Raw genomic sequence first — 27,768 nt, 5'->3', positions numbered from 1 at the left:
TTTGTAGGAATTAAAGGAACTTACTTAAATCTTATCTTTCAGTTTTTTTTATGTTAATGATAAATCTTCCTTATACTCCAGGGTTACATGTGGAGTACCACAAGGATCAGTGCTAGAACCAATTCTCTTTAATATAGACCCTCTTCTTAAATGCAGTACTCTATCAACATCCAGCTTCAGAAGTGAAGAAACTCATACCTTTATTGTGGAAAGTATCGGTGACCGTCTGCAGGAGAATGGTCCACCCCTGTGTTTAATAGACCTTTCATTTGGTCTGATGTAATCACTGGGTAGATTCTATTGGGTTTTAAGCTGCAAACCACAGTTATAAACTAAATATGTAATTCTTGTGTGATTAAATGTCCAATGTATCAAAAGAATATGTGAATGTCACACTTCAATTTAAATTATTGTGATATGTAACTTTTCATTTAAAAGTTAATTGAGCTTCACCTTTGTCTTTTTTCAGACATACATCTTCTCTCATCTTAGCCTTACGTTTTAACTTATATTTGATATTCTAATAACATATCTCCAGTCTCAGGGCGTTACATTAGCTTTCCTGGTGATCACACAGCTCCTGATTTTCTGTAAAAGGAGTAAATCCCAGCCCCTCTAAGCTCATTCATTGCTTTGACATGCTTAATTTTGTTACCATTCGAAAGTCTCAAAGTGCCCATTTTAGTTTTATCCAACATGAGATAAAAAACTGAAAGAGCAAGCTGCCAAGTGAAATTGGTAGACTTTGGTGAAAGAGAAACAGCTGCCTGAACATCCCCTGGCCCCTCCTACATGGGCATCAAATTCACAAGCTGCTAGAAACTCACTATTTCTGCTAAAATAAGCAGACATACACAAACACACAATGAATTCCAAGTTACAAGTTCTAGACTTTATCAAAAAAAGAAGAAAAAACAGAAAGAAACAGAGAAAGCTGAAAAGGAGCCTCGTCAAAGCAGTTGCAGATTTCCTCAGCTCCTGTATCTCCATTTCAAAGTGCTTTGGGTTTTGCTTCTGCCAAATTACAAGCTCCATTTGCCAGCCTAATTAACGGTTCATAGCATTCGGTGAAATTTATTGCAACAGCACCGGCGCTTGCCAAACCAAACAGGATAGACCTCACAGATAACTGTAAACTTGGCCGTGGAAACTGACACCTTGAAAAAACAAACTTGTTACAGGGAGTCTGTTTATATACTCCGATTTCCCTCTGCTTTCTCCTCCTTTCCTCCTGCTGCCTCCCTTCTCGCTCCACTGTCTCGTCTGACAGCAAGTTGACTGTTTCACTTCATGCTCACCGCGGCGATGTTTGGTTATGGAAGGAAATCCAGACTTGCCGCCTATCCCTTTTGACCACTGTTCACTGTAATGTTTGTCAGCAGGACGCTCTCGTAGTCAGCACCACATAGATGCACATAAACATTTTGAATCCAGAGGAGAGGGCAAGAAAGAGCAAGAAACTCAGTTTAACTCCTGCAAAACATTTAAAAAGTCTGAGTAGTTTTTAAGGTAAACATTCAGAAAGGCGAGGATTCAAACTTGCTGGCCAAACTTTGCTATGAAAACAAACTCATGTAATACTTGTAACCACCTGTCACTTTATCAGGTACAGCATCCTGGCACAGAGATGCCCCCCTCACACCTTTAAACTGTATCAATTCCTTTGTGGCAGAAATAGAAAAAGGTACAGTAGTAGAAACATGACATGATGACCTCACAGAATGGGTTTGTCACATAAACATGACCATCATGGGAATATCTATTGAACCGCATCCCAAAGCTGCGGCGGATTAAAGAAATTTGGGGCCCAACACAAAAGGGGAGCATGTGGCCCCTCTGAAATAAGAAGACATCAATTTTACAGATACAGACATTTTAACAGAATGCACATGCAATTGTTTCGCTTTTTATGCTGCTTTATTCTCCTTTTTCTCAGTCATTGCATCTCTCTTCCCCTTGTCCTTTTTTTTTCTTCTTCTTTCCCTTTTACTCATATTTCTCCAGTCTTTCTTTTTTCCTCTTGTCAGTTTGTCATCCTGTCTTCATCTCTTTGCCCCCCCTTTTTGTTGTGGCATGTAATTTGTTATGTTCAAAAATGTAGGTTCGTAAAAGAGGAACTGAGTCCACACAGGATTTAACAGCTTCTGCAGGAGGGAGTTACACCCAACTCACTACTGTCTGACGGACTTCCTGTGCAGAACCCTTTTATTAGCTGATCATAACACATGGGGTGGGTTACAAAACAGACTGTTCTTCTGACAAGGCAATTGATCAGGTCATAGGACAGAATGCTCCTCTGATTGAATCACAGAACAGAGTGGTCTTCTGATAACTGTGATTTAGCCTTGCACAAACATCAGTAATTTTCCACCACCGTTGCATGACAGTTTGCAGTAAACAGAGTGAAGCATCTCATTTCTCCATTGTTTCATATGTACACACATTAACTTTATAATCATCATTGAATAAACCCAACATAATTTCTGTCATGATTGGTTCTGAATCAAACCCACATGCAGAACACTACCAGGAGACAGATGAAAAGTTTAACAGAGTTTATTAAATGTTTGCACAAAATAAGACTGCGTTCAGGAAACAGGTCCGGGCTGGATTCTCAGGCGTCTGCAGAGATGACAGTTTGGTTAACCAGCTGGATGCTTCCTGGATGCTTTCTGCACATGCACCATAAACCTTACGGATCAAATACAGTAGAGACTGAAGAAGGCGTTCCAAGACACACACTATACAATAAGTGTTCTGATGGCATTTTAAAGACAGGATATTAATCCAAAGCATTTTTAATGAGCAAATAAAAGAAATACCTGTATGAATCTCATGTGCATGAGGACAGCAGGATTCTTAAAAATAAGCTTTTTAAAGAGGGTATACATTCTTATGTTGTTTCTATCCTCAAAGTGACAAACGTTGACTTGTACAGGTGCATAAAAAGCAAGCCACTGGTGCAGAGATGGAGTATAGACAGGGTAAAAAATGGGAAATATTCTCACAAAATAGACAGTTTCTCACATAGTTTCTCACAAACCAAAGCATTGGTTGGAATAACCTCATGTTTAAAAGAATCTAGCCTAGTACCAAAACATCTAAAATTGGAGCAGAACAGCATTTAGCCTTGTCAAGCAAGTGCTCTGCTTGAGCGAATACTTTTAAAAGTAAGTACATAAAGATCAGCCTTCATAATTAACAAGAGAAAGAATGTGACGACGAGTATGGAAAACAGAGAACATAACAGCAAAAAGAAGACTTCAGACAATCAAAGTAAACAAAAAAACAAACAAACTTCAACAGCAGCGGGTATCCCCTAGATCAGGGGTGTCAAACTGGTTCCAGAAAGGGCCGTGTGGCCTGTCATCTCATCAAGTCATTATGTTCAGATTGGACTCACTTGATGAGATGACAGGATTCTGATGTGCTATTGCTTGGTTGGAAAGATAACCTGCAGCCACACGGCCCTCTCTGGAACCAGTTTGACACCTCTGCCCTAGATACATGGGGTCCACTGGCAGCTTTTCACACCCAAGGTGGACCTGGTAAGTGCCTAGGGGTTTTAGGCCTGGGGGCGCCCCACCCTCTAGTGGGGACCCCAAAGGGCCAGGATGCCTAGGGCCGGTCTGGACGCCACCAGTTCTGAGATAGCGCCCAGCGAAGTACCCAACCCCACACCTGAAGAATTATCAGCATGCCAGCAGACACATGCACCTCATATTGCAGGGAGCATAATAATGGGAAGGAGACAGGCCCTGCTCATACTTGCAGCCTAGAATGTTCCAGTAGGTGGGAAAAGGCAAACACTCAACAAGTAGACAAAGACAAATTCACATTCATCCAGTGACATTCACACAATCCCACCCCCACGGACATATACAAGCACTTAACTGATATGCACACAGGGCAGACACTAAACATATTCTTATACTTACCATGCATACTCATCCAGACCCATATCAAAGGCTAAGACGCATCCTTCCATTGTCCCCAACCCCCACCCAATGCTAGGAAATGGCATCCCCCATCCAAGTGGATGGACAAGACATCGAAGCCATAGGATGGGAACCATCCCGAACACTGTCTAAATGCATTTAAGCAAGCACAAGTAGGAATGAGCAAGGCAAAGCAAAAAGGCTTTGGCTTGAATATGCCCACCCTGATGCCCTACATTAGAAAAGATTAAGGTGTTGATTAAAATTTGTGCATAGGCCACCACCAGCGTAGGAGGACCCACCCTGGTGATGATCTCTTCCCCAAGATTCTGTGTGACAGAACAGGTGAGAGGAAGCATCGGAGATGGGAAGCAAAGAGCTGGGATACAGGGTTCTCTGAAGGAGCCAGCTACCCTACTGACCGAATCAGGCAACCCGTTCTCCACCCTATGCCAGGAGAACAAGTCGCTAAGCACAAATGGCAGACCACAACCCAGACCAGGACCCCCAGACCCCTTACCTCTGGCCAAGTGACCCCTCCTTGAGGATTCTGGGTTTGTTATTTTTTTTCAACAGTTTGTCCCCCTCTCAGTTAGACAGAAAGATCAGAGCTGTTAAGTCAAGCTATTTCCTGCTACGACTCATTGCAGAAGCAAATCCTTTTTGTCTCTTTCAAAAATCAGAAGAAAGTTGGTCATGCTCTTAGTGCCTCTTGTCTGAAATGTTATGAAAGGTTATAAATAAATAGCATTTACAAATGGTTCAGAGGGCTGCAGCTTGTCTTTTAACATGTACTAAGAAGCATGAACACATAGCTACAGTCTTAAAATCTGTTCATTGGCTTCCTGTCTGTCATTGAATTGATTTTTTAAAATTTTATTGCTTGCTTTGAAAGTTTTAAAAGTGTAGCCCCATCCTGTATACATGATCTCCTCAACATCCGCACACCTTCGAGAGCACTTTGGTCACATGAGACAGTTTCTCATTTAAAATTCATCTCTGGCTTCTGACTGAGCATGAGACTCTAAACAGTTCTTCACTCTGGTGTGTGTTTATCTTTGTTATAACAGTTTTATTCTACTTGCTACTTTTTTAGTTGTTGGTCTCATAGTGAAGCACATGGGCCTTTTAATTGTACTATATGAAAAAAATACACATTGAAATTAAGATTGACATGCAAAATAATTTTGTTTTTTTTTGGTTGATTTAAGTTAAAGTTGAGACTCTTTCAAATGTTATGAATCCCAAAATTAAATATTTCTTTTTTGTTGACATTCTTTAAGCATTGGACAACTAAGTACTTAATTAAACGATCATAAAGAAGAGTGTGTATATATATATAGCTTTATTGCTTGAAATTTCTGATAAAAGTTTCAATCAGTTTCTCACTATGCACATTTTGAAGTATTTCATTAAAAGATCTTGAATGAAAACTGCTAAATTGTAATCAACCAACTAAATTTCTCTAAAAGCTTTTTACCCTCAGTTGAGATGGTTTTACATTTTTCCCCAAAAAAAGAATACATGAGCTAATGAAGAGCTGAAGGAAAGACATTTGTAGAAGTCCTGACATAGTGAACATTTACCTCACATGACTGATCAGCTCTTTCCACTACCTGTATCTACCTACTAGTTGACATGCTAAAGCAAGTTCAATCTTCCTCATTGTGAAACATTCATTAAAACCTTGACCTGTTACTGATAGCTAGCACTACCTTGCTACCTCTACTTCCTGTTTAATACAACCAATGGTTTCCTAAACACATAGTGATATAATGCTTCACATAAGCATCAATGGTTGATTTGTATGTGTAAAAATGTATTTTTGTCAGTATGTGTTTTTCCACAAGTTTCTTAAATAAGGACTCCATGGCTTATTTTACATTAAATTAGGGCAAATTACATTTTTTCTAATTACACTGACCTTGATAGTAGTGGGGGAAAAAGTATTCAACTATTTACTCCAGTTGAATAAACAGAGATTGATGGATTTCACTCAGTCGGCACTTTATCTTATCTTTGCAAAGAGAGAACAGTTCATCATATGGCCCTTATTGAATGGTAATCAGCCCTGTTCTGATCTGGAAAGCATTTGTTTCCCCTTACTTACAATTATGGAAAGTCGTCAAATTACAAACACTTTGATTAAACAGTAACATGTGAATAAACCTTGATAATCTGGGCTGTTATGGGAATAAGTATGTCTTTTCTACAAATACCCCTCACTCAGGCATTGTGTGGCCTTGCAGGTGAAATCGACTGAGTGAAACAGTTTTTTCACTGAAAAAAAAAAAATAGCATAAATCAATATATGAAATAAGAAAAATCGAAATTTTCCGACCACACCATGAAAACACTTTGAAATGAAACGTTACAAAAGTTACAAAGTCTGGCTTCATTCTCCAGTAATACTCTTGAAATTTTTAATTACAAAGTATTTCACAGAATGCCCTTTAGGGCATGGAATAGACCTCCAGCTGAAGCAGACTCAGTGTGAGCAGCAATCTGCCAGAACCAACTGGGGTTCAAGGAGACATAACCAGACATGCAAAAAGAAACACAGAAGCACTGGTTCATAAATACCTTCGGTTAGAAAACGTGATAGTGTTGTCTCCTGTATCCGAGAGAGAAACAGGACTAAGCACTGAAAAGCTGGCCCAACTCCAACATCTATTACATGAGGTGTTGTTGGCAGCAGCCCAGCTGATATTTCTCTTCAAGATGGTTTTACAGCCAAACAGGAACAGACCAGATGAAGCTACTATTACAAAGAAAAAGCAGAGAGAGCAGAATCTTAGAGATTAAACTAACAAATACTACAGAAAGAGAGAATAGAAATAGAATGAAAAGAGGTGCCTATGTCCTCAAGCACTCTCCTATATCAGCATAACTATAGCAATAGCTCAGGATAACCTGAGCCATTCTTACTATAAGCTTTTTAAACAAGGAGAGTTTTAAGCCTAGCCTTAAAATAGACAGGGTGTCTGCCCCACGGACTAACACAATAGGAGAGGAGCCTGATAACTAAAAGATCTGCCTCCCATTCTACTTTTAGAAAATCTAGGAACCACTAATAAACCTGCAGATTGAGAGCGAAGTGCTCTGTTAGGAACATAAGGAACAATCAGATCTCTGATATCAGATGGAGCTAAAATATTTAGGGCTTTAAATGTGAAAAGGAGGATTTAAATTCTATTTTGGATTTAACAGGAAGCCAAGGAAAATAAATTAAACTAAGAGAAATATGATATCTCTTTTATGCTTCATGATTACAAAGTTTAGTGTTGTCTTCTTTTTATTTCTTTTTTTAGAAGATAATTATTTTTTCTTAATCACATGTGGAATATGTTACCCAAAAAGATGTTGCAACAGAATAATTCTGGAAGCTGCCTAAGCTCCTTCTTTAAAATATGAACTATTTTCACATGGAAATCTTCAAATGTCTCTCCATAGATTGCCTTAAAGTTGCACCATATGAACAAGCCTTCACAGATGTGACAGCGACTTTACATCTAAAAGGCTACTAACTAAGACAGCCTGACATAGAACAGTTGCAAAAAAAGTGAAGGAAAGTTCTTTTCATGCAAAGGCTGCTGCAAGAGTTTGACTGGCTTCTCGTGGGAAGAGCCTTTTGTTGGAGGTAGAATCAGTGTACCCATCAAAGCAAGGCCTAAATGAGACACAAAGGGATGCAAACACAGCCATGTTGCTAAATGATCAATGCCTTGTTCCAGGAATTAAAAACAGAAGTCTTCCCTCATTAGCACACAGTCTTAATCTCCAACTTTAGCTGTGTTCTGAGAACATCGCTTAAGGGCATAGCTCAAACCCAGAAACTGTGAAACACAGCAAAGATGAAGAAATGATTGAAACATTAAAGGATTTAATGTGAATTTTACCGCTACTTTTAGCAATCAGTTTAAAGCCCACAACTGAAATTGATTTCATTTCCTCACTTTTGCTGGTCGTGTTTTTTAGAGGATTCTCGCTCACAACTGCTCACCAGCCATAACTTCTACTATTAAAACCAAGTTTAAAACTGATCCCTCTTAAACCCCCTAAATCATACAAGCAGGCCAAAAGATTTTACAGCAGCACATGTCATATTGTCCTAAGAGGCTGGCCATTAGCAGGAAAGAAACTGGACGGGTTTTAACTTGTCAGGCAGCTTCAAAGAAGACTGTGTGGGCCTCTCGGAAGCCTCCCCGGCTGATGGAGAATTATTGATTGTGTGTTCAGATATCTTGAGGCACTGGTGTGTAACACTGGGGTTTAAATTCAGCCCTAATGCTCAGCCCATGCATAATTTATGGAGTTCCCATCAAAGGTGGATGCGATGCAAACTAAAGAGGTCTCATGAAGCTTTTTGTTGAAAGTTTTCACACATCAACAAGCTTAAAGCACAGTATGGTTTTTACTGCAAAGGGTCAAAATCCAAGAGTGGAAAATAAATCAAATTTCTGGCAGCTGTGTAGAGCAACCCTTAACTATTGGCTAGTGCTTTAAATGTTGCAGGAAAAAAAAAAACAAAGCCGGATTTAAATGATTTTAGAATGACTGTAGGGAACATCTAAACATGCAGGTTCTATATCAACCTTTTATCACATAGGGTTGTTTTTCCAGAAGGGTTTTGTGGTTAAGGTTGAACAGAGTTGTTATGAGAGTTGTGTGAATTAATAAGGAAACATATAAGGATGAAATGATCTTCCTTCTCCTTTGCTTTCAGCCAGGCACATTAAACAAACATGCATTACTAGAATAATAAAAGGAACATTCACATATTGATCTGTGTGTTTATATTGACCACCACTGCCCTGCGCTTTGCTCCTCTCCATGTTAGGGACATCAATTTAAACGGAGAGTCTTTCGTACTTGTAATTATGGAACTACATAGAAAAGTAAGCCTCGGTTAAAGGAATCATAGAATGAGAAAAAAAAAAAGATTTTTCCTGCAGGAGCTGTCAGCTACACTTCAGTAAACACCTCACTGTTTTAAAGCTGAGCATACATTTTAGAGCTCAGCTGAAAGTCATGGTCCAATCTTTTTTGGTTGGACCCGTTAAATTTTAAATCTGTTCAAGGTTTGAAGCGAAAGCAGGAAAGGTAAAGAAGTACGAGTGCAAGTCACAGGGGAGAACCTGTTTTTTTTTGTAGAGATGAGGCCTTAACATTTGTTGAAGTCTGAAAAAGTTTGAAAGTTTTGGGGAAACAAGAACAGACAATCCTGAAGAACTGGTTTCACTTTAGACTTTAGTATTTCGACCAGAAGACTACATGGTTTTAATAATTTTTGTTTCTTTGGAATTAGGTCAAATTAGGTTGTGGAATGTGTTTAAACCAATTTATATTGTAAATCTTACAGGTAAATAAAACATAATTTTTTAAAAATAATTCATGAAATGATTTGCATAAATCACCAATAACCAATTAAATAATTGATTCTTGATTTTCTGATTGTTCCTGACAGAATTATGGGTAGGGACCCTTTTAGCTTCTTTAGCTACTTGTATTTTAATTAGGACAATGGTTAATATAATTGCAGGAAACACAATATTGTTAACATATTAGTGTTTAAACCCTTATTGTAAGAAATAAAGTTAATCTTTATAAACATCAGCTTAAAACATGTTAGTGTAAGGTGAGCTACTAAGCGTTTGTTCTTAGCTTTTGGCTCGCTCTACTCAACAGTATAACTAATGACATGATCAGAAGTCATCCAAAACCAAACTGGGGACTCTTTTCGCTAACTTTGCCAGAACTCTGTTGATCTCTATTTTGGAAAGATGAGGTATCTCCAAAGCTCAGAAAAGCTTAACCAAGGCTGTGCTCTTGGTGGGTCTGTGTTTAGATGGCCTCGCTGTCCTTTGTTGGTCTCCTGATTCAACAAGGAAGAGAAAATGTTTTACACAGTCTATCTTAGAGCAAACTGGAACTAGCTTACTAGTATATTAAACTTGAGAAGGGGATGAAGAATGAAGTCTATTTAGCCATTTAGTCTCTGGTCCAGAACCTGCTCATTCAGACGGTTCTCAATAATGTTGGCTGTCCTGGCGTTCAGTCAAAGAGAAATTGTATGGAGAATTTCTAGGCTTTTGTATCAAATAGCAGGACTGCATCACATGTCCCTGTGAGTGCTCAATGCCTCTGCTTTGGAAAGGAGTTGCATCCTAATTTGAAGAGCAAAGTATTTTGGTCCACCAATGTTCAAAATGTATATAATTGCTTATGGCACAACAAAAGTATGATGTGAAGAAGAAGCCTGCGCATCGCTCGTAAGTAGTTGTAAGTAGCTTGTCTGTAATCAAACTACTGATGCTTTTAAGCAGCATTAAAAATTCTATTAATAAGCGATTTATTTGGGAGAATAATAATAATAACTATTAACACCGCAAGCAGTATTGGCGGCCCTCGCAGTTTAGCGCCGCTAGGCCTATCGCAACTGCGGGAGCCAAGCAACCGCTGCCTCCTTGCTCCTTCCAAGCCAGCAGAACAAGTCCATCCTTCTAAGCAAATTTCAAGTCAGATGCAAATCAAAGACCCCCATTCTCTTGGGCTGTTGGAGGCTGTTGTTCTGCATGGTTTTTGTTTAGCCTTTGGAATCATTATGAGTGTGCTTGTGTAAGTTCTTTGGAATGAGTTCCAGGACTAAATTATATATGGCTGGAAGCTGACCCCAGTGAATTACTGTATAAATCTCAACCAACAACAATTGATACAAATCAGTTTAAAATTCTCTTTTTACTTCTGCGGACGGAGACATGTAATGCAAATAAGAAACTAAAAAGATATATAATGGAATGCTGACACCGATGAGGCTTAAGGTTGTCCAATAAATTGGGCTGTGGTCACACTGCAGCCTGAAGTGCCCCAAATTCGATTTTTTTTTTTGCCCATATACAACCCGTATCTAAACTTTTTATGAAGGTCTGAACAACAGATTTTCAAATGGGACCCAGGCCACTTGGCTTTGTGGTCCTGACTCCGATACGAATCTGATCTCTCAAATGCGACCTGTGTCTGAGGTCACATTAATCCGACCTGAATGTCATTAATAGTCGACAAAACTCCCTATTCTGTACCTTGCAATGCAGAACCAGGAAGAAAAATAACAATAATGTGGAGAGCAGTCTTTCTTTTTGATCTTCCTTAAAAAAACATTCCTTTGTTATCCTGCTGGCTCCACTTGAAAACAAAATTAAAGATTGTTAGATGTGCTCCAGCACTACCATCCATGTTTACATACTGTGTATGTGGAACAGTTAAGCTGTAGGAATGCAGTCCACAAGGGAGATCAAATACAAGTTGCATGTATTTAGAAATATGAAGGGCAACGGAAAAAAATTGTAGTTCACAAAAATATCAGAATTGAGCATTAAGGCCTGCAGTGTGAATATAGCCTTGGTTACCTAAGATGACCTTTTCTTAAAGGGGGTAAATGAGAATAGCCCGGTGTTAGGTTTATTCAATGATAATTATAAAATTAATGTGTGTTCATATGAAACATTGTAGAAATAAGATGCTTCACTCTGTCTTATGATTTAATCAGGAGACCACTCTATCTTGTGATTCAGTCAAGAGGAGAGCTCTGCCTTGCGATTACAGCCAGTAGAGCATCCTGTCTTTATGAACTGATCAATTGTTCTGTCAGAACAATACTCTGTTTGTAACCATGTGTTATGTTCTGTTAATAAAGCGCTCTGCAGAGGAGGTCCGGCGGGACACAGAGTGTTTGAGTCTTGGGTGCAACTGTCTCTCCTCCTGCAGGAAGCTGTATGAAAATCCCTTACTGTGTATTTCAGTTCTTCTTTTACAAACCTACATTTTTGAACCCTACACCTGGATCCAGGCCATTCGTGAGCCTGGATCCATAATTATTTTGGTAGAGAATCCTGCTTCACAGCAGCAGGTTGAGCCAAACATATTAAAAATGTGCAGGGTCATCTTTGAGCACGCCATCACACTTTTCTGTCACCAGTTCACCGCACTTCTTCCAGCAGTCCACACTTTCTCTGCTCTCTTTTTCTCATCATCTTCTCCTTCTTTCCCATCGCCCGGCTTGCCACAGGTTTGCCTGCTGTGTCTAAAAGTAGCAGCAGCAGCAAACCAGACTGACAGCTCATTGGCTCATTTGGATCACGTGCAGCCTGGTCTCGGGCGTTCCAGAAGGCTTTACCATATTAACAGGAGAAGCAGTGCAGGTGAAGTTACAAACTGTCGTCGGACAACATGCAGTAATTTATAAATGTTTTAAATCAGGTTAGGTCCAGTTTAGCCAGCAGGTTGGTCCGGACCGCGGTCCACTAATCCGTGAACTCTGATATATACAGTTCTCAGAGGAATAGTGCCAGATCTGGAACTAAAAATGTATGCATATTCATTTTAAATTGAGTGACTAAATAGTAAATTAGATTGGATTGAGGTTTGTGGTATATATTTGTGTTCTTTGATAATAAACAAAAAGTTTTAAATAAATAAAAGCCTGTTCCCCTAAAAGTTATGAAACAATGTCTTTTTACTCCAGCTTTCAGCAAATAGAGGCCATTCTAGTTCAAAATGATCAAGAACAGCACATGTTTCATCAGACAGAAAGATATTAAAAGGTCATATGTCCTCTGATACTTTATATGTAAATGTCTGGTTTCAACCACATCCAGTCTGTATGAACTATGCACCTTGCAGCTGTAATTACCTCAAGCCTCTGCTGAGCGGCCTTAGTCAACACCACCTCATGCACAACTCCTCAAACAGCTTCCAACCTGTACAGGTGGTGGAACAAGCCAAGAGTTTAACAGATTTTTTCTCTGTTTGTGAGTTTTCTTTTATTTATACACACTCCTCATTACGCCCTCATCCGTGTCTGCCACAGCGGGAGTTTGGGCATTGACAGTGCCTGTCCTCATTACTGGCAGGAACGCACCTGAGAGATAAGATTTTTCCTGACACCCCGGGCTGATTCTCACCTCCATTAACACCGGCAGGGGGTCGCCATGATCTGATTACAGGGAAGAATGAATAAGGAAACTGTAGAGAAACAAGAAAGGAGGGAAGGGAGGAGAATGAGAACGTGAAAGGAGGAGAGGTAGATGTGGAGGAAATGAAAGGGGGGGTAGTTGAATGATAAAGGAGGGCAGTCAGGTGATCGGGGTTGGGGGATGTCGACGGTGGCGCTTGTCTGAAGTGCATAAGCCGGTAGCTGTGGGGCCTAATGATGGAGGTCATTGGTACTCGGTTCAGTGAGGGCGACTGGCTGTGATCAATACCACCTGATGAGGTGTCTGAGTTCTCTGTGATGTGCATCAAAATGGAATATGTTTTTCCTCCCCGTTTAATCGATGGGAAGAGTGTGAAACTAATTGGGCAAAATTGTAGGGGCATTTATCGATTAATCAAGCAGAAAAATGAGGGGAGAATATCAGGAGCCCGGGTCTCGACATGTGAGGGCAACGGCATGGTGTTTTGATTGGTGAGGTGAATCAATATCTTGAAATCATTCTCCAGCGCGTAAAAGTCATGGGGGGCATGAAATATTCAAAGGTGCCGTGGCAACAGCACCTGCAGATCTGCAGAAAGCTGAATAAAAACAGACTGGCATCAATTTTGAATGCCAGACGGATCCGTCCTGGAAATCACTCCTGTGGATGACAGGATCTCCCCTTTCCATTCCTCTCATGTACACATCCTTTTCACTATAATGTCAGTGTGGCATGCTTGAGCATGGAGCATGCCTTTTAGATTTCGGGATGCTTTCTCTACCGTGAAGAAAAAAAAATGTCATGGTGCTGGTTCTGTTTTACATTGTGGGAATGTGTTTGTTCATGGAGAGATATCACACTGGGGTCCTGTGAAGGACAGGAATTGTGTGTCTATAATCTTTCGTCTCAGTAGCACCGGACGCCTGGGGAGAGTTGGATCAGGCCACTTGATTCAGTCTTTTAGTTCCACTGCAGTGAATGTGACCAATAACCAGTGGAAAAGCCATCCCCTTGCTGAAAAAGATAGAGAAACAGTAATGGTGAGGGGGATGCAGATGCAGCAGCTACCAGGACGCCGTCAGTGATTTTCACATTATAAAAAAAAGTTATTTCTTTATTCCCATGCAATTACTTTAAAGGGACATACTCACTGCTTTGAATTTTATTTTATTTTTTAAATGCAAACAGCAGTAGTTCAGTCTTATTGGCTACCAAGATTTTTTTCTGAAAGATTGCTATGTGCTGGTGATGTAATATTTATGTTTTTCTTATATTCTTTATGTATTCATATATGGTTTGTTAATAAAGCTCTGTATATTTACGACAATGGCCTCATGTAATCAGTGTAGTTGGGGCGGAAACAGAAAAATCCAGGATCAAGTGTAAAAAGGTGCAAAAAGATGTCAGATTCCAAGTGGGATAAAACTCAAAATAAGCTGAAGCATAGAGAGCATTCTGATTTCAGTTAAACATACTTTATGAACCCAATGGGAAATTAAGTGTTGCAGTAACTCATAGAGGTTTTTTTTTCACCTAGTTGTTGTAGGTGTCGATAGCTGTAGAAAGGAAGGATCCTCTGTAGCGATCTTTCTTGCACCGATTTGGAGAAGCTTCTTACTGAACAAACTCTGTTGTTGTTAAACAATCTTCTGAAGAGAATGTTCTCTGTTGACCATAATGTTTTTAATTTTATTAAGAATTATCGTTTGTGAAATTCTTCCTTCCTTCCTTCCTTAGATAAGCACCATATACACTACCGTTTTCAAACCATGCCGACGTCGGTCCGAGGACGGTTACCCAGATAACTGTTGAGTGTAAATGGCACACGCAGCTGAACAGGACGGCCCCAGACACAACCGAAATGCTAACACGGTACTATTTCATCGGTAGTTGGTTCAGTTCTGGCTCCGTTCTCAGATAACAAAGAGTGCATGAGCAGACCGCGTCATCTCCTTCAAGTCAGCCTCCGTAATCATGAAATTTCACACAATTTAATACACAATAAAAATACTACTTTCGCTACCGTGCCACTCCAAGTCTGTCATCTTTTCTTTAGTCTGCAAGCCCTGATAAGACTATTGTCTATATGTCTTTTGTCGTATCCACTTCCCAAAAGCCGAGTCTGACAATTAACTTCACTAAAGGCTGCCTTCTTTGCCTGTCTCTTCCCAAACTTCCTAAATGTTAGGGCGTCGCCATGTTGATTTGCTTGTTTACCTCTAGAGTGCAGCAGTACTACTACTTGGAAGTGAGGACCCATGCTAGAATGATGTGTAAATGGTCGTAAGGAACCGAGCTTGGCACTCTTAACTGATCCAGGCTCGGCATGGATCGGTTTTCAGAGGGTAGTGTGAAAGGGGCTATAGGTGTACGTACAATACTGCGCTTGTGCATCGGGGGTAAGCAAGGAAACAACGTACTGCAGCTAAATATATGCATGTAAGGTGACTACGCACGATTAAGATGAACAGTCACTAGAGACAGCCCTTAGTTTCTCATCTGTGCATAATCACAGCACCTTCTTAGAGTATTTATCTAAACTAAAACCATATATTATTTAACTTAAAAATCACAGAGAGAAAATAGGTTAAAACCCAAACAGTTCCTGTAGGATTCAAAAACATTTATTCAATATGTTATTTATACAATAAAAAGCTCCTGAGACTCACAGTCTAATTAAGAAGAGAGGCCAGTTACATACATTAACAGCAGTAACATACAGCCTGCTATAAAACGCTGCTATGATAATTACTGAGACTAATTAGAACTGTGACATTTTCAAGTGATATGTTGTAATATTATTAACGAACAAAATCAAACTAACGGTTTTTCAGATGTCAAGACATGTTAATGAAATTCAATTATTGTCATCAAACTGCTATATTCTTGGTTCATTATTGACTAAAAGAAAACAGCCTCTTACACTAAACTGTTCAATTTTGACTGAAAGGCACCTAAAACGTTTTTGTTGGTACGTTTGAGATTTTTGTGTAACGTTACACTTTAAATTTTAGTAAAGGTTAACTCAAAGCAACCCTGGGTAAAGTTTAGCCACTAGGGGCGCTAGACCTGTAAATTTCAGGTTTAGCAAACCTAAAAGAAACTGGCAAAACTGCGCTGTGTAGTCCAATTTTTCTTACTTTGACTAACTGGATGAACTCTCTTCATCCTCTGACGTGGGTCCTGGCTCCGGGCTTGTCTGCCTGGCTGTGTGTTTCCTAGACGGGGCCACCTGTGGCGCTTCAATAGTCAACGATTAACTTTTGTATCTCTGCTTGTTTTTCTATGTCTGTTACTGTCTCCTCAAACCCCACCCGATATATAGAATTAAAAAAATTATATTAATATTCTTTATTTATAAATAAACAAAGATTAAAGTAACTATCTATTTTTAGGGGTCCCCATTTTGGATCACTGCTGTTTTTGATGTCACAGGGAGAAGTCGTTGGTCATCCCTGCTCGGCACAAGATGAACAAACAGAACAAACATAAAAAGACACCAGTAAGAAAAAGATACCAGTAAGAAAATGAAGGAGCAAAGGAAGATTTCTGGGCTTTCTGGACATTCTTCTCCACATAATAACATGTATGATATCCAGACACCATGATGAAATTAACAGCAACCTGTGATGAGGGAGACATGAGGAGGAGGAAGAGAAAACGCACACCCTCTCAGGTCACTGAAGTGTCATGGTGGAACTTTGTGACTACCAATAACAATTTATTTTAAGAAGATGCTAAGAGTGTAGAGGCTGCTGGGAGGTGGCTGATAACTGTCTGTTGACCTCTCAGTGGCCTCACAGCGCCTTCAACTCTCACTGCTCCTGGGCTTTCAATGCCCATCAGCAGAAAGACTCGAGGACGCATTAATCTGAGTGGAAGTCCACCGGGTCTCGTTCTTCTGACCCACAGCAGTTCTGTTTACATACTAATGAGCAACTTCCCTACACAAACAAACCCTAAAACTGTACAAGTTCTATGTACTTCACAAGTACATAGAACAGGCTACACATGCTGACGCTTGTTTATGGGAGTAATATGGTCAAACTGATCTAACTAATAAATTTAGCTGCTGGTGAAAGATTTTACTTTTAAGCTTTTTTAATTTTTGCACTGAATGTCGTTTAAAAGGCATCAATGGTTAATTGTGACAGTAGATTTAATAATAAACATGATAATATATTCCACTAAAATATATGTAAGCCCTGCAGCCGTCCAGCCAAAACAACAATGAGTAACATTAAACAACATTGGCTTTTTATTTTGAGCAGGTGTGTGTTGAGATTGATAACAATGGAGAAATAACAAGAGGTGATGGAGTCTAGGAGATGCTAACTCAGATGAAGAGCTGTGGTTCACAACTATAAGCTTTATCAAAAAGGAACGTTTCAAGCCTAGCCCTAAAATTAGACAAGGTGTCTGACTCACAGACTATAATTGGTAGTTGGTTTCATAGAGAGGAGCCTGATAACTAAAAGATCTGCTACTTTTAGAAATTCTAGGAACCACGGCAGACTGAGAGCAGAGTGCTCTATTAGAAACGTAAGAAATTATCATATCTTTGATAAAAGACTAGCTTGGTCATAATGATTTATTTGTGACAAGGAGGATTTTAAATTTCCTTCTGGATTTAACAGGAAGCCAATGTTAGGATAGAAGAGATATGATCTCTCTTTTTAATTTTCATCAGAACTCTAGCTGCAGCATTTTGTATCAGCTGAAAGCTTTTAGTTTTTGGACTTCTTGATAGTAATGAATTACAATAGTCCAGCCTTGAAGTAAGAAATGCATGGACTAGTTTCTGAGCATCACCCACGAACAAGGTATTTCAAAAATTTACAATAGTCTAGAGTTGAAAGAAGAAAATTCCAGAAACCTCTTTGATATAGGATTTAAATGACAGACCCTGATCATAAATAACACCAAGTGTAATGATCTCGGCACTGAAGACTGGTTTAATTGCTCATTTCATTCATCTGTCCAATTGTGCCCAGTTTCTTATCGTTGGCCCTCTGATCCACCTGTTCCTGCCTACATTTAAGGTGCTTGCTCCAAAAAATCAGCGCCAGATTATTCTTCAGTCTTTGGGTTGGAGAGTTTTCTAGCTGTACTTATAGTGCTCTGATCGCCTGATCATGACCTGTTTCTGTTTTCTGACCTTTACAGTATGCCTGCCTGCTCCTGTTCTGATCTCTTTGCCTGACCTGTCTTCAGATTCTGTTGGGTTCTACTGTGGACAGAACCTGTATCTGCCTCTTGACTGCACCCTCTGCACTATCATGCCTTCCAAGTCATCTAGTCAGATCTGATCTCCTGTCAGTTTTGTGTCCTTTAAGGTTTCGGCATCTGGAACACTCTGTGCGGCAAGCGTTGCATCTTGTCAGCTGACCGGCTGGTATCAACCTTGTTCTCTGGGCACAGACTGTAATCTAAACCAGATTAGTGCCTCACGCGTTCAGATCCTCCTCCTCCTCTTTTTCAAAGACTTTGGTCCAAAGACTATAACTTCTGTTTTGTCTGCATTCCGACGCAGAAAGTTATGTTTCATCCGGGTTTTTATGGCTTCAAGACATGCCTGTATTCTATGCAATTGGTTAGTTTAATATGAATTTATACACAAATCTAAGATAGTATCATCAGCCTAACAATGGAAATTAATCCAATGCTGTCTAATAATTCTACCAACTGGGAGTATATATATATAATAAAAAGAATTGGCCCCAGCACTGATCCCTGTGGTACTCCACAGGTAACCCAGAAGTATAAAGAAGATTCATATGAATAAACTAAAATCGGTCAGATAAAAACGATATAAACCAGTGTTGTCATGATCTTGACACTGATGACTGTATTATTGGTTATTTCCCAAATAATCTGGTACTGATGGGCTGGACCAAACAGTTTAAGTATAAGCTGAAACAGGTGGATATGAAGAAAGATAATAAAACTGGGAGGTGCTAGGCAGGTGGATGAATGAACCAATAATCATGTCAACAGTGCCAATATCATGACCTCTAAAGATCTTATTTTTAATAGAATCAATCTTATTTATAAAGAATCCCATAAATGCTTTACTGCTAGGACCAGGGAGGAGACAATGAGTGGGTAACAGTCAGAGAGGTGTGTTAAGCTATGATTCAGCTTCCTGGTATGCACCCTGGGTTGTAAGGGTTTTGGAGGAATGATAAATTTGGCCAGACACCTAGTAAGAAGAGCTGCAGCATCAAAAGTGGGATGGATAATGTCTCTCCGAATCAGACCAGGTTTTCCCCCAAAAGATTGCTCATTATCAATGTAGCCCCCATTGTCTTCAGGACACCACCTAGACCACCTGGAGAAAAAGCTTAAAGGTAGCCTGGTTGCAAAGCAACAAATAAACAAATGTGCATTTTGATAGAACTCATATTATTATTGTGCTTTGTTTTTGCGTCTTTGTTAAGATAAAGCCCTTAACAGTACATCTACTATTAAAAATACTTCTGACAAGAGGTATGGTATTGAGCATGTGTGAAGCTGGTTAACAAAGAAGTAATGGAGCACCGCAAGTTAGTAATTCTAGTGTGAAATATTTGATTCCAAGTGGGATAATCACTGGGATACAGTATAGACTTAGAGAGAGCTAAAGCTGCTGAGGTGCTTAGAAGTGGCTGCAAAGTTGATGGATTTATAAGTAAATAATGCTTATAATAGCGATAACAATGGTATTCTTAGGTCGAAGGTCAGATAGATAGACAGTTGCTTGGCATATATAACCTTATTTAATCAGGATCAAACAGTTTCTGCTCTTTATTGTACAGGCGTATGACATGACTGTACACGACATGACAAGCACACTGGTTTCCTGTGAGATGACAAAAAGCTCAAGCACACATGACGTGTGACCTACGTGACCTCAAAGTTCAGACCTTAAGTGATATTGAAACCCTCAAACTCTGAACAATAAAACCCCGCAAAGAAAAATGGATAAAAATTCTGCCAAAGGAATTAATTTGACTTACTAAACAAAGACCCACATGTAGTTGTCCAGCCAGAAGCGACACACCTTCTTCCCAAACCTTCTTAGGTTTAGGAGGAAGTTACTTTTTACTGGCTCTTAACTTTAATAAACTAAATCATTTGAAACCTGCAGCATTTACTCTGGCTGTTGGTAAATGGTCTATTTTTTTAAAGATCTGAAATAAATCTAAATAAAATAAATCCATCAAAGGTAGAACCTTTTTTCACGGCTCTGTGTGAAGACACTCTACCCAAATGGTGTTTAATAAACTTTATTTGAAAACTCTCCTGTCACAGTGAGTAACTCCGACTCCTACTGGAAAGGGAGTGGGCGAAGCTTACGAATCTCCCTTGACACCCCGAACCTCAGCTTTGTCGGAGCAACAGGGAAGTAGGAAAAAGAGTTCCCGAAAAGCAGACCTGCATTTACAACATGTTTGGGATTTGGCTATTACAGCGTGACTAACACCCCTGCTGCACCACATATGCTCCTGAATTTTAAGTCTGGCATGCTGCGGGAGGCGTGTGGTTCATAAGAGCACAGAACAAATGCCATCTGTTAAATAAACAAACACAAAACATCCCACTCCGTCAATTTCCACACAGGAGAGAAACTTTTCAACCCCCAAAATGAAAGCACATATTACGCCTCAACTCCAGACTGGCTATTATGTTTTATTTTAGCACTTAAAGTTGGTGAAGGAGAGCTCAATATTGCCTATAATATATACACAAGCAGGCTGTTGCCCAAAGGACTGGTGCTTAAATGGCCCCCTTGGGGGTCCTGAGGTGGGAAAGAAAGGTACCCCAACGAGTAGTCGGCCACCTGCATGTGTCTGGCCATACTGTCTGTATGCCAATTACTTACTGACAAATAGAAAGAGGAGGCTGACAAACCATAACTGTTTGGCAGATGTCATACACGAATGCTTCACGCCAGCTTGACGTCAATGGACGGAGCTGGGATGGGGTCTTGGTCTGACAGCTCAGTTGGAGCAGAGCCAAGGAGGGAAACATGGGAGCGACGGCGGTGTTGAGAGGATTAATAATACATTCATGTGCCTAACGAGGCTGACGACAGCGTGACAGGAATATTGGGAGACTATGGAACGATCTCAGTGTTTTTCTTTGTGAAGTACATTATTTAAAATTTTAAGTAAACTGCATTCTGGGTTAAATGAAAAGATCACTGAGGAGTTTACTTTTTAAAAAATATTTAATTTAGTCTAATAAATATGAAAACTAAAATATTGGAAATATAAATATTTCAAATATTTATATTTTGAACCTCATATAGGGTTTGCCCAATATGTGACAATGAAATGTGTTTCTATTCTATTCTATTCTGGGCTGCTGTCGAGTGAGCAGTCCTTCCAAGGATTGTTTAGGGCAAGGGTTTTCAATTACAGCCTCTTACATTGTTTAGATGTGTCTCTGCTTCCAAACACCTCAGTCAAGATATCAGGTCATCAGCAGAACTCTGGAGAACTTGACCGCAAACTGAGGAGCTAATTAAACTGTTTTGTTAAGGTTTGTCAGACCATAGATAAATCTAAAAGGCACAGTACTTTGAGCTTTGACATTGAGTGTCATGATGCTTTTTAGGGATCTGACCCACATGCAGAAAACCACTCAGACAACCAAGGGAAAGTTTCACAGGTTTATTGATGAGGACAACAGGAGGTGGAATCTTGAACTCAGAGAGAGCTGTTGAACCGGAACTAGAAGTGGAAGGGAAGTTCACAGCGGTTAGTTCAATGGCCGTAGAAAACAGAATAGAATTCTTGAGCATGGAGGAAAAAGGGACTCACGTAGGAGGGGATCTCAATCAAACCCTTGAACCCAGAATGTGTGAGTTTTCCAGAGGGAGAGCTACTCGTTGGAGGGCGGACAGGTTGGTGGAGTTGGACCCTGAGGAGTATGAGAGCGGACTGCAACTTAGATTTCTTGAACAGATTTCTTGTACTTGAACAGATTGTGTGGAACTTTTCCCCAGCTCAGTGTGAACACAAAAATATCCTTCCTAAGGTAGAAGGCGAACAGTTACAGTCAGCGGGAAGGCTTATTGCCAAAAGGCAAAGACAAAAACACGGTTAGTCTCAGAGAAACAAAGCACAGGTTAGACTCAGCTAATCACGGGTTGGCTAGAGTACCCAAAACTGGTAAACACTCTGGCGTCCAGGTAGTGGCAGTCAACGGCTCAAATATCCCCGGTAATGAACCAATGAGCCGCAGGTGTGCAGGAGGACCAACGAGGACAGGGCGCCACCTGGTGGTGGAGGGATAGACAAACACAAAACAACCCACACAAACTGGATTCCTAACATTGAGGAGCCCTGTTTCAGGCCATGAGAAACTTTTATCTATACTTCAGTTGTTTTAAGTTCTATAATTAAGTTGTTCTAAGTTGGCCTTGACAAATTGTGTCCATTTTTTTTTTAGAAATAACTACAACGAATACATTAGAATATAGACTCTATACAAAGCACAAATTTCACCTTTAAAATGAAATTACAAAATTAAAGTAACTTTTTTATGTAATTTTACTGTGTTCAGATGCACTCATACAATTTAAGGAAGTACAATGAGATTAAATAATACAAACAAAACAACTCTATGTGTATTTTTTGAAGCTGGGTAGGAAATGGAAGGTGATTGGTTCTAAATTCTCTGGGCTGACCGCTGCTTTTCTCCCACTTTTTGCCACATATGGTTATAAATGTGCTCATTATATCTTATTGTTATGCAGATCTGCTTTGAAAGCAGCAACTGCAATTCTTTAGTAACAGCACTGCCAGTATTAACAAGCGTAGTCCGGATAGCTTCACAGTGATGAAAGCGTGGAAATAAACTGACTCCAGCTACAATCTCACTATCAAGAGAAAGAGAACGAGTAAATATACATTTGCTTTAACTAAAACTGCTTCTTTATTTTCCTCTTTTTGAAGCCTACAGAAAAGACGTGATAAAACAGCTTTACATCTGTTGCCTTCTATATTCCCATTCAGCATTCATGTTGTGTGATATAGTGAGAGTCGAGACTGAGTAAAAAAAAAAAAACCTTCAAAGGAAGAAAGAGTCTTTGTTCAGGGTTCATTTATGCCACTGTCAGATCCAAAAGAAAGATTTAAAAGAGTGACACAGACGGATTTTGTCCTAAATAAAAGCGCGCTCCACTGCGGATCCAAAGAAGCATGTGCAGAAGGAAGATTGGATGGAACAGAGAAGAGGGGATGGATAAGCATTCTTATCTGCAGCGCTCTTACAAATGTCAGTACGTTGGAGTGTGCTTATGTGAAGCTGTGCTTCTGGGTCATTTCAAAGCCAGAAGAATGAGAGGGCTCCCTGGTGACACTGGCCACCTCAGTCATTCATATATCATATTGACATAATTACAAACAAACACACATCTGAGTGTTACAAAGAAAGTGACTCTCAGCTGTTGCTGGTCAGTGCCTCAGTTCCTAGTTTGCTGCACAGGTTGCTAGACACCACACCTCCAGGATACCTGCGGGACAGGAAGCTAATCATCAATCCTCCCAATCCCAGGTGAATCGCAGGAGGTCACCCAGCGATGAAGAGGAAGGGTGAGCGAGAAGCGATGTACTCATGTGAACATGAAAAAATATCCACATCTGCCACAGCCGCTGGTAGGATTAGCTGTAAGAGAGAGAAGGCTACTCAGACAGGCAGTTGTCACCTCTGATTATCCTCCTGCCATCCTGACACGGAAAGATTGAGGCCATACGAACGCTTTTGTAGCCCTAAGCGATGTTTAGGGGCAACAGTTGGAGAGATGCATCAGTTGCTGCTTTTATTGGGTAATAATCAGATTTGAAAGCTGTCTTGTACGCTCACAGGCAGGATTGTGGTGGGAAGAGCTGCCCGCTGTAAAATTGATGCACATTTTTTCAGCAGGTTACACATGGAGGATTCAGGAAGAAATTGGAAACACATTAGCAACACCTGATAGCTTTGAATTTCAGGTTCAAGGATTGTGAACTTGCTCCACTCGTTTGGAGGAGCTGAGAATATTAATCATTCAGCAGGATTATCTTCCTGCTGGGTGAGTGATAGAAGAAGGGGAGAAGGAGGAAACATCAGAACCTCTGTTTCTGCACAAAGGATATATTAGTAAGCATTCTCTTCTGTCGAAGTTAATGCTAAGAGACCACAAAACGGTTAAACACAAGAATATATATGTTTTTTTGACATGCACAGATTGTTTTGTTTCTGTTTTGTGTTTTTATTCACAGACCCAGTAAGTATTGAGTACAGTCAAGATTAATAAGAAAACACCTTTAATTTCATTCTTTACTCCTTTCTATTCCTCTAAATTTATGCACACTAGGAAAAAGATAAAGCGATAGCACAGGTTATCCTGAGCTGTCTATTTAGCTATGCTGCTATAGGCTTAGGCTGCTGGAGGACAGCACCACTTCTCATTATTCTGCTCTTTTCTCACATTCTGTACAACTTTTTAAGTTAAATTCCTAACTTTATGTTTTCTCTTCTTTTTCTCATCATAGAAGCTTCATCAGGTCTGGTCCTGTTTAAGTGTGACACTAACCATTGGGGGAACTATCAGCTGGGCTGCTGTCATCAATACCTTTGATTTTAAACTATAGAGCTGGGTCTGTTTTTTCAGTGTTTGGTCTGTTTTTCTCCTAGACATAGCTTTGGGCTCAGTTTTACTATGACTAACTGGATGTGCTCTCTCTCGTCCTTTTTAGCATTAAAACAGGCTCAAAGCTTATCTGCTAAACTGTTTCTTTCCTAGACAGAGACACCACTGAAGCTAGTTCACTGTCATCCTTTCTAACATGGAAAGTATTTTATAAAGTATAGATCAGTAATTCCATGTTCATTTTGTGTTTCTCCTCATGTCACTGTTTGTAGATGGCCACTCAGAGTCTGGTTTTGCTTAAGGTTTTTTCCTGTCAATAGAGAGTTTACCTCTCCACTGTCGCTGCATGCATCCTCAGTGTGAGGGATTGCTGTAAAGCAGGATTCCCCAAAGTGTGGTGCACAAGCTGCCACTGGTGGGTGTGCGAGACTAAAAATACGGTTTCTTAACTATGCTCATGCAGAGAGCTCAAAAACTTTTCAATGGATAATGTGATTCTTTTTAAAGAAGTAATTTTTGCCTGTTCAAAGAAAGGTGTCTCTTTCTTTCTCTCTCTGCACCTGAAAATCCGCAGGATATTGTTACGGATGCTGCGTGCAACGTTATTGCAATTTAACTAATTTCAGTTCTAATTAAATCTTTGATGGGGGTTGATAGGGTTGTGTTACTTTAACTGTTTTTTATTATTATCTATGTTCTGGTTATTTGAGCATTATTAAACATGCTGCCTTTATTATGAAAAAGCACCTTGTTTTGTTTAAAGATGTGGGGGATTGGGGGTGCATCAACCCTGTTGGGGCACAGAAGGAGGTTTGAGGCTAAAAAGGTTTGGGAACCGCTGCTGACTAGTCAACGAAACAATGCAAGTTAATATCTACCTTCGCCACATGCTCATCCAAGAGGAGCACATTTTTCAAAATCAGTGACTGGATGACTTTGGTTTCCTTGGATAGAAAAATAAATTTTAACCAATCTGACTGAATGACCTGATTGAATTGTTCCTGTAAAGTGCTTTGAGATGAGATTCGTGGTGAATAGATGATATTTGAATAAACTGTAAAGAATTGAAATAAACTGAATCTACTGTTTACTAGATTAGCTGGGGCTAAGACCATTAACAGAACCTACCGAATTCAGAATCAAATTTGCATGTGACATGTGTTGTGAATTGTTGCTTTATCTATAAATTGAATTTTCTCATGTTTTCAGCACTGATGCCTGGTCTGATTACTCATTTCACACACCTGCTTGGCTGTGCCCAGTTCTTGTTACCCACTCATCTGATCCACCTGCATTAGTCTGTATTTAACCAGCCTTCCAACAAACAGTGGAGTGTTGGTCTAGTGGTTAGAGCAGTGCACTTCTTCTCTGAGAAGGTTGCAAGTACCAGGTTCGCTACCCACAGCCGGAAGTCTGGGTCTCTGACCAAGACCCTTTACCCCACACTGCTCCCCAGGTGCTGCACAGTGGCAGCCCACTGCTCCTCAAGGGGATGGGTTAAATGCAGAGATTTCTTTTATCCTTTGTTAGATTAATAATGTTTTATTTCTTATTCTTCCTCCAACCAGTTATCAGTGCCAGATTATTTTGAGAGTTGGTAAGAAATATTCTAGCGTTCCTGTCTTATGACTACCTGATCCTGACCTGTTCTGCCTCTCAACCTTCCATCAGATCTGTTTGCCTGATTCCTGCCTGACTCCTGCCGTATATCTGCCAGAACTGTTTTTCTGACCACTGAGTCTGCCTATTGGAGCTGATGTAACATATAAATTTCTCCACTTTGAGATCAATAAAGTCAAGCAATCAATTAATCAATAAACACTCTTGTCCAGCCTGTCAGCCCCACTATTTACTGTACTTGGAACTGAGACCTGACTCCATCTTCAGCACCTCACCGGATCTCTGAGCTCCTGGCTGTGACAGCCAACCACATCGGCTTTGGCTTCACCCACTGAATGATCCTGCCTACATCCATCTCTTCTGATCTCCAGCCCGTCCTCCGACCTCCGATATATCATTGCTAGGACTGTCTGGGCAGTGGCAGCCGCGCTGCGTTGGCAGCCAGCCGACTCAAACCATCATCTACCTATGGATTCCGACTGAACTATAGGACCAGGTTAGTGACTCACACATTCGTGATCATTCACTTCCAGAAAGACGTGGTCACTAACCTGCTGTCTCCACCCACAGAGGTTTCTGACTTAGACTCCAAAGGTGCTCATCCCTGTTCTCAATAAACATTCTGAGAAATCTAACTTTTTGTCCGCCTTGAATACCGGATCCTTCAGTTCTGGGGCCTGAGGTCAGAAAAAATAACTGATAAACAGCTAAAATTAAGAATAAATAGTAAAAATAAATCAAGAGTAGTTTCCTAGTATGAATGCTTATGCAGCCAGTTTATTGAACATATCTTATTCTTTCATTATTTCTTTTTTCTATCGTAATATAATTTTACTGAAATTGTAAATCACATTTGCCAAGTTAAAGGTGCGTGAGTTTTTTTATAAATCATAATGTTCCCAGGAAGCGCAATTAGCCTGCATTTAATCTTTTACTCCCCATCCCTCCAACTTTAGATTGTGCAGAATGACGGAACAAGACTTGGTCTGGGCTTTGAACCAATGTCGATGCCAAAGATTGTCATGAAAGTTGTCATGGATGAAAGCCAAGGACAGACTGGACTGTTGCTCTTTGTTGTCTTTTGGATTTCACAACAAACCATTTAGCTTTTTTTTTTCTAAATTATAGCCGATGTATCAGAGACATGGCTTTAACATGAGTAGAGCCTGTAATCATAGTTTAACTTTGCCTCTGTCAAGAACTAATGCAGTGTAAATAACTTTTATACACCGAGCTGCAGTGTTGTATACAGTACTGAAATCTTAGAGTCAAGTAAAAGTATAAGCACCTCTCCAAAATATGATGCTGATGAAGATTCTCAGTCATCCAGGTCATAGTCATTCCGCAAAAGTTCAAAAAATATCCACTTGACTTGGTTTCCAAGATTTGAAGACGCTTCGCTTCCTCTCCAGGGAGCTTTCTCAATTTAAATATTTGGATCCGCAGTGAGTTTGAGTCTTTTAAAGACAAAGCCTTGTATCACTTGGAAACATGCAAATGGTAACCGATGAGTGGGTCATTTGGTTCCATTGTTAGCCTGTAATTACAGGCTGACAAGTATTGTACGGAACTCCAAAATATGACTTTGGTAAAAGTCCAAGTCACTGACTGAAAT

At 39.9% G+C, this 27,768-nt stretch overlaps 1 pseudogene; it reads right to left on the bottom strand.

Moving 5' to 3' along the window:
- LOC107084695 overlaps positions 1–27,768 on the bottom strand; it is a 53,543-nt pseudogene that overhangs the window by 7,301 nt on the left and 18,474 nt on the right.

This window comes from Cyprinodon variegatus, unplaced genomic scaffold (assembly GCF_000732505.1).
Source record: "Cyprinodon variegatus isolate N-32 unplaced genomic scaffold, C_variegatus-1.0 Scaffold107, whole genome shotgun sequence".
In the NCBI taxonomy this organism is placed as follows: domain Eukaryota; kingdom Metazoa; phylum Chordata; class Actinopteri; order Cyprinodontiformes; family Cyprinodontidae; genus Cyprinodon; species Cyprinodon variegatus.
Note: the sequence above shows the minus strand (reverse complement) of the source record. Positions and strands in the feature narration are given on the sequence as shown.